Raw genomic sequence first — 13,781 nt, forward strand, 5'->3', positions numbered from 1 at the left:
TATCTTCTGGGACGACCCTTTGTACTCATCACAGATCACGCTCCTTTAAAGTGCTTAGACACAATGAAGGATTCAACGCTAGGATTACGCGGTGGTACCTGGCGCTCCAACCCTTCGCCTTTCAAATAAGGCATCGTGCAGGTAAGTTACATCAAAACGCTGATTTTTTTTTCCCGGGAGGGAGGGGAAAAGGAGGGGTTAGAGGTTTCAGAGTGTTCCTTCGGCTCCACTCTGAGGGGTGGGATATGTGATGAGTCAAAGGGGTTTCGGTCTGCAATTCAGCCTCCCAACAGTAGAAGGCATCAAACCAACTCGGGACTTCCCTTACCAAGGTCTTGTGACCATGACAAAAGTCATCTTTTTGAGGGGCGGCACCTTGGTGAGGGGCGGAAGTACGATTATGTAAATTCAAGCCACTGGAGTCAAGTGAAATTAAGGATACCTGTCAGTTTGGGATTGGTGATCCACTGACTACCGGGGCGGGGTTTGCATACTAAAGGGAACGTGCTACTGTGTTCGGGGTTGGTCCTAAGGAATAGAGGCGGGGGAAAACAGGCTGGAGGGAAGTATGTGGGAGTTTGGACTGTGTCACGAACGGAGGCTTTACTAACTTGGCTCTTTTCTGTTTTTATTCCTTTTTGTTTTATTTTTGGATTTAAGCAGAGCGCGAAGAGGACTAAGAGGCTTCCATTCCTTTATTTTTGATTACTCCTGCACTCCCTCCCTCACATCCTTCTTTATTATTTTTCTTTTTTTTTCTGTGTAATATTAAATAAAATTTAAATTTTTACACGTAAATCACTGTCTGGAAAATCCATTTTTACTCACACGCCTCACAGTGGTATTATTGGTAGGCATTACTTCCAGTTCTATATGGGTCATTCCCTACCAACTCAACCGACTGTCTCAGATTTTGCTAGAAAAAAAATCACCTGGGGTTTTTGGGCCTGCTGAGTTCAGAAACGCTAAAACATCATTAAAAATAAATAAATAAAATATAAAATTTCCCCTTCGAGCTGAGACTTGGCTAAGGTCAACCTAAAGTGACCCTGACCAGAAAAATCACCCTGGGCTCAACTTACACGCTACACGCACCTCGTTCGAAAAAAATACCAGGAGCACTTAAGTTACCAGACGAGGGGTAGTTCTGTTCGAACTTCAGCCCACTGGTCATTAATCCCCTCTGAAACTGGAGTTTTTGGTATGTCTACCAAGTTTAGGCCTAAATAACTCATGTGGGGAGGCTCCAAAAAATCACCCAAAGATACTTTTGGATAGATGCTGATGAGATCTACAAGAAATCAGGCAAAAATGTTGGTATCCGCAGATTTTTGAAGTTTCATTTGTCATACATTCTTTGGTGAGTCTAAAGTACCACATAGTCCTAACTGAACTGGCGTTATTCTTCAATATTGCATTGTCCGGGGTTAGATTTAGAGTAAAAAAGTGACAGGGTGTGTGTAGCAGGCGGAGATCTGCGCTGACTCTGCTGGCGTGTTCACAGTGCTGCAGGAAGAGGGCGGCAGTCGTCCAACAACCGCCTGCGAGTCATGGCAGTGACACGGTGAGGTGGGAAAGTGGGTGTGTGTACTTTCCCCCTCTCTGAATGGCTGAGAGGCGAGTCTTGGGAGATTGTTAGCCCTATAAGATAATGCACTGCTGTTTCCTCAGGTCTGCCCTTTTAAACGCGCCGAGAGTGCGGAAGCGCTGGTCCAGGACAGAGAACCAGTCGGGAGAGAACGAGACAGAGTTTCAGAGCGAGACAGTGAGGGCGGGGAACCCTTGGGCAGACCCCGGAATACTGTAGCCGAGCAGGCTAGTTAGCCGGCAGCATAGGTCGGTGATCCAGGTCGCACGGGCAGCGGCGACCGGGATATCGCTGCAAAGTGCAGCACCTTTTCTCTGTAGTTTTGTTACAGTTTTATTTTCCCCGTTTCTTTGTGCCTCTGATTTTTGTATTATTGTTTTGAAGCACCTGTGAGTGTGCCTGGACTGTTTACCATTGCTTGATATTCCCGTTGTTCTGTTTACCATAGTTGGTAAGCAGACCACGGACCAACAGCGCCCTCTGCGGGCTAAAGACACCCAAAACACCCTAAATAAAACTGGGCACCTGTGCGGTGTTGTCAAGTTCATCTGTCTGTCTCCTGAGTCAGTGAATTACCCACCACCCTTCCACAGTGTGCTTCCAGAAAACACAAAAAATAGATTACCATGGTAAAACTTAAGGAACTTGAGGGGTTAACAACTTCCGGCGTCACTAGAATTTCACATCTACTTCTATTGAAATCAAACTAAAAATCTCAGTTCTTAGATAACTGCACAAAAGGGAAAGGATCTTAAACATTTTAAAAGTTGCATGCAGAATGTGGTTGGTTAACAACTGCTATAGAAACCACACAAAGTTCAGTAATCAAATTACTGCTATAAATCCCTTTAGCAAACAAAGTTTCAAAGAAAACACTATTTTTAGCTCTCAGCAAGAACTAGAAAAAGGATTTAAGAAAGGGCAGTGATGTCATGATGCAAGCATGGACAGGGTGTGTAGTGACTGGAGATCAAGTGGCATAGAGATAATGACAACAAGGAATCTCACCAATGCCATAAAACAATTATTCCCAGTGATGCCTCTAACAGGGAATTATTCATCTGGAGAAGCTATGCAAGTTTGAATTGATATCTTGCTAAATAATTACTTTGTTCAGTTGTACGGGGTTAGTGAAGAATTTAAAATCCACATTCACCTCAGGGCACTTGAAGGAAGAGCACTGAGGGGTCACCCATAGCTCCTGGTTAACAGTACCTATTCCTGGTTGAGGATTACAGTTCAGACTTGTAGCAAACAAGCTGCAAATGGTTCATTCATCTCAAGACCAGTTGAAAGTGTGCTATATTAAACATTGTATTTTTATTTATTTATCTGGATATACAGTTCCTGTAGTCTTGTTTGTCAAGATATTGAAACCAGTGTGTAGGTTTCCATATGAACTCAAAATTCCGATAAATATGTGGGTAAACTTAACTTACCTTTGCTAGCACAAAATGTCTAACAGTTTTTAAAAGTAGTGGGATACCAATTATGTATCCTCTTAACTGTATTTGAGAACTTCAGTCCAGTGAAACTACTGTAAATATCTTGCATAAATGCATATAATATATGCATTTATGTAAAATGATGCTAAATACAGAATCTTTGAAGGCAATTTTATGCTGTGCAAGTTACTGAATGTCAAAATACCAGAGAATACAAAATGTATTTAAAATATTTTAATCTTAAGCAAATAATACTATTTAAAGTACTAATTGTCTGAGCGCAACTAGGTCAAATGTGTACTTTGGTGGCAAGCCCTAAAAATCAAAGTCATCCTGGAGTCAGGGAAACAAAAAGTTAAATTGCCCTATTGGAACTGTGCCTATTACAGCAAGACATAAAACACTGCAAACAATTATAGGCAATTAGTACAGATTTTCAAAGCACTATAATTTTGGGTACCATGTTTCTCAAGGTGACTTCGAAAGATAGACTAGTAGGATGAGTTTTCTCGTTTTTTTTGCATCTTGAAACACCAGTAGTTTTCTAATGTTAAAACACTGGTATTTGCTGGGATGGTGTCACAAAGACAGCTGTAATGGGCCAGAAACAGGGACCAACACAGAACAGACAGAGACGTGGAGTTTGGTGAAGCTGAGCGCTTGGTTGCGCTCAGTATTTAATAATTAAATAGACAGAAAATAAAAGGTTTGAAAGACAAACAAAACACAGGACACGGCACTGGTAGCCAAAACAAAGAAACAAAACAAAGCAGACTACAGTGTCAAATATGGTGAGCTGCTATTATTATTACTGTTACCTCCGTCTCCAATGCCATTCTCCACTAACCGAACACAATTCCCCGTGCTCACATATTATTACATTTTACCTGCATGTGAGGTGCTGTGCAATCCTCGTGCCTAAATACAAATATACATTTTAAACACTCGTGCTCGTAACCCACATTATATACTGTGTACCAATGACTATACACCAGCATTAACACACAACTTGCAAAATATAACACAGAAATACACACAGGGATGGGGCAACCCATTGACCGAATTTGGAATAAGCCTGCACACAGCTAAGATTTTGCCAATGGCACAGAGCTGGTCATAAAAAGATTGAATTATTGCCCAATGACAAAGAAGCAGACACTAGTTTTAATGTTTCAGTAAAGATAATTAGAAATAAACTTTATTTAAAACTACAATTTTAGGTGATGTGCATCATATTTTAAAATCAATTCACATCCATTAAAAAATGGATTGCCCTATTTAACTAACCTGTATCCTGAGATTTCCCTTTGAATCATGAAATAAGCGTCTACATATATATGGCTTTCTTTTGAAGTAAATAAAGGCAGATTAGGCATGAAGAAGTGTTTGTGGATCAAATATAACAATAATATTTTATTTTAATTAAGTGGTTATTTACGAAAACTTAAATTGTGAAAATTTTAGTTCTATTTTTGATGTATTATTATCCCCACAGCACCTCCAAACTCTTAAATTATATATTATTTTAACAATACATGATAAACATGATGATCAAATCCAAATGGTTATCAAAACATTTTGGGTTACAGTTACATTGTGCCTGCATGGGTGTAAATACAGAGGTTTAAAAGGGCACAAGTGTCGTTAACACAAGTATAGAGTACTACATTATAGGAGACATCTGTGTGTTTCCAAACCACACTTCAAAGGTATATACAATCATAGGCGCTTAACCCATAGGGCATAGGCGCACATGTTTGTAGGCTTTGATTAAAGGGGGAGCAAATTATATATTTTGCCCCTCCACTTTTTATTTTCTCAGTGTACACACACTACTGTTGTATTTGGCTTTGCCTTTAAATGGTTTAAAATGTAATTAAAAAACAAAGGCATTGAGAAGATGCCAGAAGGCCGACACTGATAAAAACAAAAGAATCAAACATAATAAAACGCACCCTACACGAACACTGGCTTGACCCATAGTCAAAATAACAGAAGCCTGTTTTTACTTTAGTGACATCAGCTACATGTATTTTTTTCATTAAAAACTTGTCATTGTTCTTTATTGTAATTAATATTCAACTTTCACACTGAAGTATGTTGTGTACTCATTTACCCAAACCAAGTATGAATTTGCTTGTATTGTTTAAGACAAACATTTTGCAAGTCAAGTAAGCTTATTTGTGTATAGAAAACTAATAGACTTGCAGTCCTTTCACAGCCTTACTTTAAAAAGGCACGTACCTGAAATCATAAGGCAATTACAATATTTGTAATTATATTGCTCTCCCCGTCGTTGGATGCAAAATAATGTACCCGATCTAAAGCAAGTGCAAAACTTGCCCCAATATATAAAGTAAACAAAATAAATATTTTAAAACTAGCCAGAAATGACTTGGTTGCAGTAGCAACAGTTACATTATTGTTTTATTATGGGCAACCTTGCCCCCTAACTCAATGGACCATATTTAGAAGCAACCACAAAGCCACATACATAATTTCTCAATGGAATAAGACTAAATGAAGAAACAACTCTTGATTGGTCATTGCTGCAGCTAAGTTTATACTGTTAAATGTATACAGATGACAGTTTTTTTTGTTGGTTTTTTGTTTTAAATATAGTAAACCTATTCTTTTGAAATGGTATTTTGAACAGCTTTAGTTAAAGAAAACCTATCTTCAAAAGAACATTAATTTGTCTTTGTTTGTTTAACACTTTCCTTTAATAAACTGTATGTGGGAATTCTAGGTGTAGCACTGCAGATATGCCATTGGTACTGGTTGTGCCAATTGGTGCTACTTACATGTATTTGTAATTAATGCTGCTCGGTAAGTACACATTGAACATTTGAACCCCCCCACCCCCCACCCCATCCACCACCAAGTCAGATGGACTCCACACACCGAGTGACAAATGACCACGTAGCAGCCTTGCAAATTTCCGGAATGGGAACAGATTTCAAACATGCCACTCCTCTTACTGAATGGGCTCTTATAGATCTTGGAATACGTTTCTTGTCCAGTCTATAACAAAACTATAAACAAGAAGAGATCCAGGTGGAGATTCTTTGTTTAAAGATAGGTTTGCCTCGAACTTGTAAATTAAGACAAAAAGTTGTCCCGATGGTGTCCTCCAAAACGTGCTCCAGCCAATCTGCAATTTTTCGCACTGTGGACCCACAGCGAGGCCACCAGACCTATAGCACCAGAGAACAACACAGACCTGGCAGCTCCACAGGTGCCGTCGCTGATGGGTGGTGAGCCGTGGATTCCTCTGCTGACCTAAGCCCTCCCTGCCCGGGCAGCGCTCGGCCAATTGTGCGCCACCCCTTAGGAACTCCCAGTCACGGTCGGCTGTGGCATAGCCTGGACTCGAACCTGCGGTCCCCAGACTATAGGGCACATCATGCACTCCACGTGTAACGCCTTTACTGGATGTGCCACTCCTGATTACCTTCTTTTGATGGATCTGTGAATACAGATTAGGTCGTCAATTAGGTGGTGTCTGGCCTCTTCTGATTTATGGGGTTTAGGGCAGAAATCAGGAAAAATTCTGACCTGGTACAGGTGAAATTGTGTTACCACTTTCGGAAAAAATTGGGGATTAGGCCTGCAGACAATCCTATCCTTAAACGACTGGAAATAGGGTGCATCAATGACTGATGCTTGAAATTCACTTACCCTTCTGTCTGATGTAACTGCCACTATAAATGCTGTTTTGCATGCAAGAAACTTCTCACATGTCATCACAGGTTCAAAAGATGGTCCCATGAGATTTTTCAGTATCAGACTAAGGCTCCATTGAGGAGTGATAGGTCTCTTCGGGGGTCTTAAGTGGTTGACTCCCTTAAGAAATCTTGACACCACAGGATGGGAGTCCACAGATTGATTTTCCCATCCGGGTAAAATGCTGGATATTGCAGCTAAATGCACTTTGATAGAAGATAGTGACATACCTTTGTGGAATAAGTGGCTATGGTAAGTTAAAAGAAAAAGTAGCTAGAGAGATATCTGTGTGATCCATTTCCCTAAATAGGTTTAAAAAAGTAGAAGATTTCTTAGATGCAAGTAAGATGTTGACTACTTGTTCCGATAACCCTTGACTTACTTAATTGTTGCCGTTCAACGTCTAGGCAGTTAGTTGTAACCATGAAGGGTTGTTGTGCAACATCTTCCCCTTGTTTTGAGACAGCAGATTGTGCCTTACTAGTAGATGCAAATGTACCACTTCTGCTAGTTCCAGAATCTCCAAGAACCAAAACCTCTTGGTCCAATAAGGGGCTACTGGAATGATAATGGCCCTGTCCTTATTCACTTTCCTGTGTACCGCTGGGATTAGAGGTACGGGAGGGAATGCATTAAAACTGCTTTTAAGTTCTAGATGGTTTATGTGGAGGTGACAGTGTCGAGGTGACAGTGTCTTGGTGACCAAGTGCCTTGTACCTGAGTTTTCCTTAAGTGTATTCCCTAAACCAGGCCTCTTATATAAACAGAGTCAGAGGTAGTGGAGACAGCTATAGTCCCATCCTTACCCGAGGTGAGAGACGCCACCATCTTGCTTCTACTGCCACTCCAAGAAACCTTTATGGGGCTGGAATCTGGAAGTGTTTGGTTCCAAGAAGAAAGGAGACATCTCTGAGTGTGTCTCATATGTAATCTTGTGTCCCTTACCAGGGAGACTGCTGCAGACTCTGCCCTAGACTCTGCTGAAAGGATCATGCTGTTGGTCTGGCACCTATGATGAACTGACCTGCCAGTCGATGAATGGTGGTCACCCTCTCTTCTCTGAGATGCAGTCTCCCTGAAATTGTGTTGAATTGGGCCCCAAGGAAGATTTCTCTCATACTATGAACACCCTACTTTTAGCTGAAAGTATGGAAATCACTCAACCATACCTACAATGCAACCAGAACCCAGTTCTAAAAAAAGTACAATGTTAACCTACTGAAATGGTAAGTACTTGGAAACGCAAATGTGTTACACTTTCAATTGAAAGAATACATTACAAATATATATTTTTACCTTAACAGTGGTATCACACTCTGCAAAGGAAATACAGTACTAGGAAATTTTAAAAAAAAAGCTTAGAAAAAAATCCAACAGTTTGCAAAAACAGCAGAGCAGTAAAAACAGATGCATCATATAAAAATCTGAAAAGATGAGATTCTAAAAAAAGCAGTGCACAAATTGTACCAACAAATGTATCCAGACAGAGGGAAACAGATTTCAAAGAAAGTAAAGGCAATTGTACTAGGAACACTACCTTTAAACAGTCCCTTATATAAAAGTAGCAATTTAACAACATCTACACTAAAGTTATGAATGCTCAAGTGGCCATGTGCGCAAAATTTGCATTTCATTCTCAGTCAAAAGATCAGTTTTCTAGTAAAATAAAACAGTAACAGGATTTGAAATTAGCCGTGGCCATGCAGCAACTGCCGCCGCCATGCCCCTCAAAATGTAGGTCTACTCACACAGCCATTATGGCTTTAGTGCCCTTTCATCTACAGCAACTAGAGATGCCTGCATTAGATCCAAACAATAACATGATTACGTGATCTGTGTGGCTGCCACATCAGTGGGGGGAACAAACATCGAACACAACCCTTTCAAGCACATGGACTTCTACCGAACATAAGTGCCATTTGCTTACAATATTTACTACAAGTGGTTTTCTTTCAAGTTTAAAAAAAAAAAAAAAAAAAAGTACTGCAACTAACTTGAATATGCTTCAATTGCCGTTATCCCCTTATTTCCTTATTTTTACCACAATGAAATGAAATAGATTTTTAAAGTTGCCCGTAAACAAAGAAATGAATCCGTTAAGTGTTGCTTAATTACCGCGAGGCAGCACGACCATACAATAGTCTTTTATGAAATTCCAACAGTAAAATGCCTAAAATATTTTATTAGAGCTCAGATATAGAACAACATACAGAAAAACAAGATATAGAACAACATACAGAAAAACAACTAGAGAGTGTAAATATTAGTTGACTTCAGCAACTTTCCAAAAAACTAAAATAATAATAACTTCCACCTACACAAATTTTGTTTCCTGGCAGCCAGCTAGCAACAAAATATTATTAAAATGAGGCGAGGAAGAGTTTATTAAAACAACACTGGATAACCTGTACAGTATTTGTAAATTATTTGCAGATTTAGGCTTCGGAAAGTTGGTAGCTTTATCCATACATGCAAAACATCGACTCAGATTTTATGTTTCATGCAGGAACAAGATTTCTGACTTTAGTTTGTTGAACTAAGTAGAACACATGCTATTAAAATTGAACAAAACAGTGCCATGGGTTCGCAATAAAAGCCAAAACCTGGCTTCAGGGAGCCATGTCCTCGCAGGCTTGAATCTACAGCTATGGCTAACGTTTGACATCACCCTATAGAATTTACAATTTTGCTACATAAAGTCGAGTGAAACCTGCGGAATAATGTTACGTTAACATATTGAATTACATACCACTTTGTAGCTTTCCATAGTACTTAATTAAAAAGACATTTTTAAATCTAACATGAAATGGCACTGTAAGACTAATGACTTTTGCAATGCAATGTTGTAGTTTCTTTGATTACACGTTTACACGATTATGTTCAATTTTTTTTTTTTTTTTAATGTTTTAATTTTAGCATTGTCTCAATAGCTTTTATGGGTTTATGTAACTTCTACAATACAACAGCCTATGTGAATTTGAGCATTATGAACCATTAACTAACAATTAACAAAATACTGTATATTGTATATTTTTACAGTAGGTATTAGTTTTTAGTGGATATGTGGTGTTCTTATGTTTAATTATATTTCTACTTTTGTCCATATTTACAAACTTTACATGTACTAGTGCAAGTATTTGTAGAACCTATTCTGTCAAATAATCTTTTATGTTTACTGTGAACTAGAATATCACCGAAATTAGCTTCTCTTTTGAATGCTACAACTGGGGCCTTAAGAAACACTTTTTTTCAATTTTTCAGAATTATGTAGAATACGCAAGTGTTTCCAAACTATCTTAGAAATATTGGGCAAAAGTTTAGAGTACGTCATTACTAATGGGACTCTCTTGACCTTTTTATCTCTATTTTTATAATCTAGTAGATCATCTCTTTTTAGTTTATCCACTTTTCTTTACTGTCTCTATAATTCTTTGTAACCTCTTTTTTTAAGACTTGTTTTTAATACATTTCTTTGTTTTACATAGTCACTTTCTTTAGAGCATATTCTTCATATTCTTATTCCTAGCCCCTTTGGGATTGACCTTTTAGTGTGTATTGGATGTGCAGAGGACATGTGTAAATACTGGTGCATGTCAGTAGGTTTATAGAAGAGGTCAGTCTCAACTGAACCTTTACTGTGGCAAATTTCATTTCAACCTTCTTTGTAATTGTTATACGTTAATTAGCACTTACTTTTGCAGAGTCAGGTTCAAGGAACCAGTGCAGACCTTGATTTTGTTCTGGGCCTCCAGGTGAGTCATCCCATTAGTGCTGATCCCATCAATGGACAGAACCACATCTCCAACTACAATGCAGGCTTTGGCTGCCTTCCCTCCATCGGTTAACTGCAAAAAAGAAAAACAGCAACAAACTTAATACTAGCCAGTCATTTTTGACAGTTGTGTCAAACGGTTAAAATATGCTTTTATATTCATAACTAAGCTTAAATAACTCACATTATACAGAATATGAAAACTTAATTTGATGTGATGTGTAGGCTAGGCTTTTTAAAATTATGCTGTAGTTGCATGCTGGGCATACTATCTGTGTTTATTTGTTTTTGTGCCCTTTTATTTTTTCAGTGGAAAACTCTACTATAAATAGTAAGTTGTATCCTTTTTATAAGTGCTCCAGACCATTTACAGTATTCACTGCTGGTTATGCCTGAAGGGGTGGTATTGTTATCTCCCAACTGCCATGCGTTTACAATGGAAACTCTTCTTTGTTTATTGTAAAAAGTGGAAGGGTAGTGTGTATAAAATGTATTTTCTAATGAATGCTGATGAAAGGCGAAAAGAATCAACTTATATAAACAGTGCCTTGCAAAAGTATTCAGACCCGTGACCAATTCTCTCATATTACCAAATTACAAATGGTTCACTGAAATTTTGTTCTGTTTGATATTTTATTTTTAAACACTGAAACTCAGAATCAATTATTGTAAGGTGACATTGGTTTTATGTTGGGAAATATTTTTAAGAAAAATAAAAAACTGAAATATCTTGTTTGCATAAGTATTCAACCTCCACACATTAATATTTGGTAGAGCCACCTTTCACTGCAATAACAGCTTTAAGTCTTTTGGGTTAAGTATGTACCAGCTTTGCACACAGTGTCGGAGTGATTTTGGCCCATTCTTCTTGGCAGATTTGCTCCAGGTTGTTCAGGTTGGTTGGACGATGCTTGTGGACCGCAATTTTCAAATAGTGCCACAGATTCCCTATCCTGACAAGCTTCCCAGTCCCTGCTGAAGAGAAGCATCCCCATAACACGATGTTGACAGCACCATGCTTGACAGTTGGGACGGTGTTGCCTGGGTGATGAGCAGCGTTGGGCTTGTGTCAGACGTAACGCTTGGAATTTAGACTGAAAAGTTCAATTTTTGTCTCATCTGACCACAAAACCTTTTCCCACATGTCTAAAGTCAAATCATCTACATGCTTTTTTGCAAACTCCATACGTGCTTTAAGATGCCGCTTTTTGAGTAATGGCTTCTTTCTTGCCACCCATCCATACAGGCCAACTTTGTGTTGGGACAGGCTTATTGTTGATGTGCGAATACTGACTCCCACCTCAGACACAGAACTTTGCAGATCTCTCAAGGTCATTGTTGGCTTCAGAGTGACATCCCAAACCAGTTTCCTGCTTGCCAGGCTCCTCAGTTTGGGAGGGCGACCTGATCTGGGTAGTGTCTGGGTGGTATGATGCATCTTCCATTTCTTAATGATGGACTTCACTGTGCTGAAATGGATAATCAGCACTTGTACTTGTATTTTCTTGTACCCTTCTCCTGTCTGTGCCTCTCTACCACTTTATCCCTGACTTGTTTCGAAAGTTCCTTGGTCTTCATGGTTGCTTTGCTGGATCACTGAGTTGCAGCTTCAAAGTCTTTATATACCTGAGGGAAATGATCTACAAGTTAAACCACTTTGAGTGCACACAGGCTGAAACCATTTCACTCATTTGTGACCTTTCAAAGAAATAATTTGCTAATTAAGCTAATTTAGGGCTGCAGTAGCAAAGGGGTTGAATACTTATGCAACTGAGAGTAATCTGTTATTCTTTGTAAATCTTACTTATTTATATTCTATATGTATGTTTTAACTTCAAATGTGGAGCAGTTTGTGTAGATTCTACATGTAAAGTCTAATTTGAAAGCGTCGTGGAGTCCGCTAAGGTGCCAACAAAACGTGAAAACTTCTGCAAATCACACACACACACACACACACACACACACACACACACACAGACAGTCTGAAGTTCTATTTAAATTGAGTCGTGTTCAAATGAACAAGCAGGATTCAGGAGTGGATTTAGCACAATGGATCATCTTCATGTTGTAGAGCAAGTGATTCAAACCAGCAACGAGTATGAACTACCACTTTGCTTGGGAGTCAGACTATGAAAAAGCCTTTGACTGTTTACACAAGAGCTGTATTAAGCTCTCTGAAAAAGCAAGGAATTGAGAAAACGTACAGAGACTTGATCAGCACCATATACAAGAATGTAACATCCACAGTAAGACCCCATAAATACAGCGACAAAATCAAGATTGAAAAAGGAGTTTGTCAATGTCACAAAGACGGTCGGAGTGGGGGACATCAGACCAGAAACAGGAACCAGGAAATAAACAGAGAGGTGGAGTTTTGGGGAAGCAGAGTGCTTGCTTGCGCTCAGCATTTAATGAATTAACAGAACAGTAAATAAAAAGGTTGAAACAAACAAAAAACACAGGACACGGCACTGGTAGCCAAAATAAACAGACAAACAAAATGGACTAACACTAAACAACACGGTGAGCTGATATTTTAATTTACGTTATTATTTTATTATTATTACCTCTGTCTCCACACCCGTTCCCCACTCACCGAACACACAACAACCCCGAGTGAGTGAAAACATGCCGCTTCTATGCAGCTGTACCGATACTCGATTGCTAATCAATCATTCAATTGGAGTGGTGGTACAACTGCATGAATTAATAAAGTGCAATTTCCCCAAAGCTCTTCACACCACCCTAGAAGACATTTTCAAAACAGTGGATTGGGACAATAAGGGGCTGAAGAACAATGGAGCCTGCTTGAATCATCTATGATTTACTGACAACATCCTCATATTTACAACATGCCCAGAAGAATTACAAACAAGAATACAAGAACTACACAAGGCTAGCATCAAAGCGGGTTTGAAAATGACACTGAAGAAGACTCAAGTCATGTTCAATAAATATGCCACTCCACAGGCAATTGAAGTCAATGGGATCAAGCTTGAAGTCAATAACTATACATACAACAGAAGAGCAAAAATGAGTGCCTTTGGAAGATTAAGCATGGTTCTGAAAGGGAAACTACCCTTATGCTTCAAGAGGAAAGTCTTCGACCAATCCGTGCTGCCAGCGCTAAAACTGAATATGGAAAGATGCATGCTGGGAATAGCAAGAGGAGACAGGAAAAGAAAGGAATGGATAAGAGCGCAAACACAAGTATGCGATGTTATTACAAAAGTTATCATTACAATACAGC

General features: G+C 39.0%; 1 pseudogene; it reads right to left on the bottom strand.

Moving 5' to 3' along the window:
* The window catches only part of LOC121321115, a 138,511-nt pseudogene that overhangs the window by 101,165 nt on the left and 23,565 nt on the right, over window positions 1-13,781 (bottom strand).

This window comes from Polyodon spathula, chromosome 1, assembly GCF_017654505.1.
Source record: "Polyodon spathula isolate WHYD16114869_AA chromosome 1, ASM1765450v1, whole genome shotgun sequence".
Lineage (NCBI taxonomy): Eukaryota > Metazoa > Chordata > Actinopteri > Acipenseriformes > Polyodontidae > Polyodon > Polyodon spathula.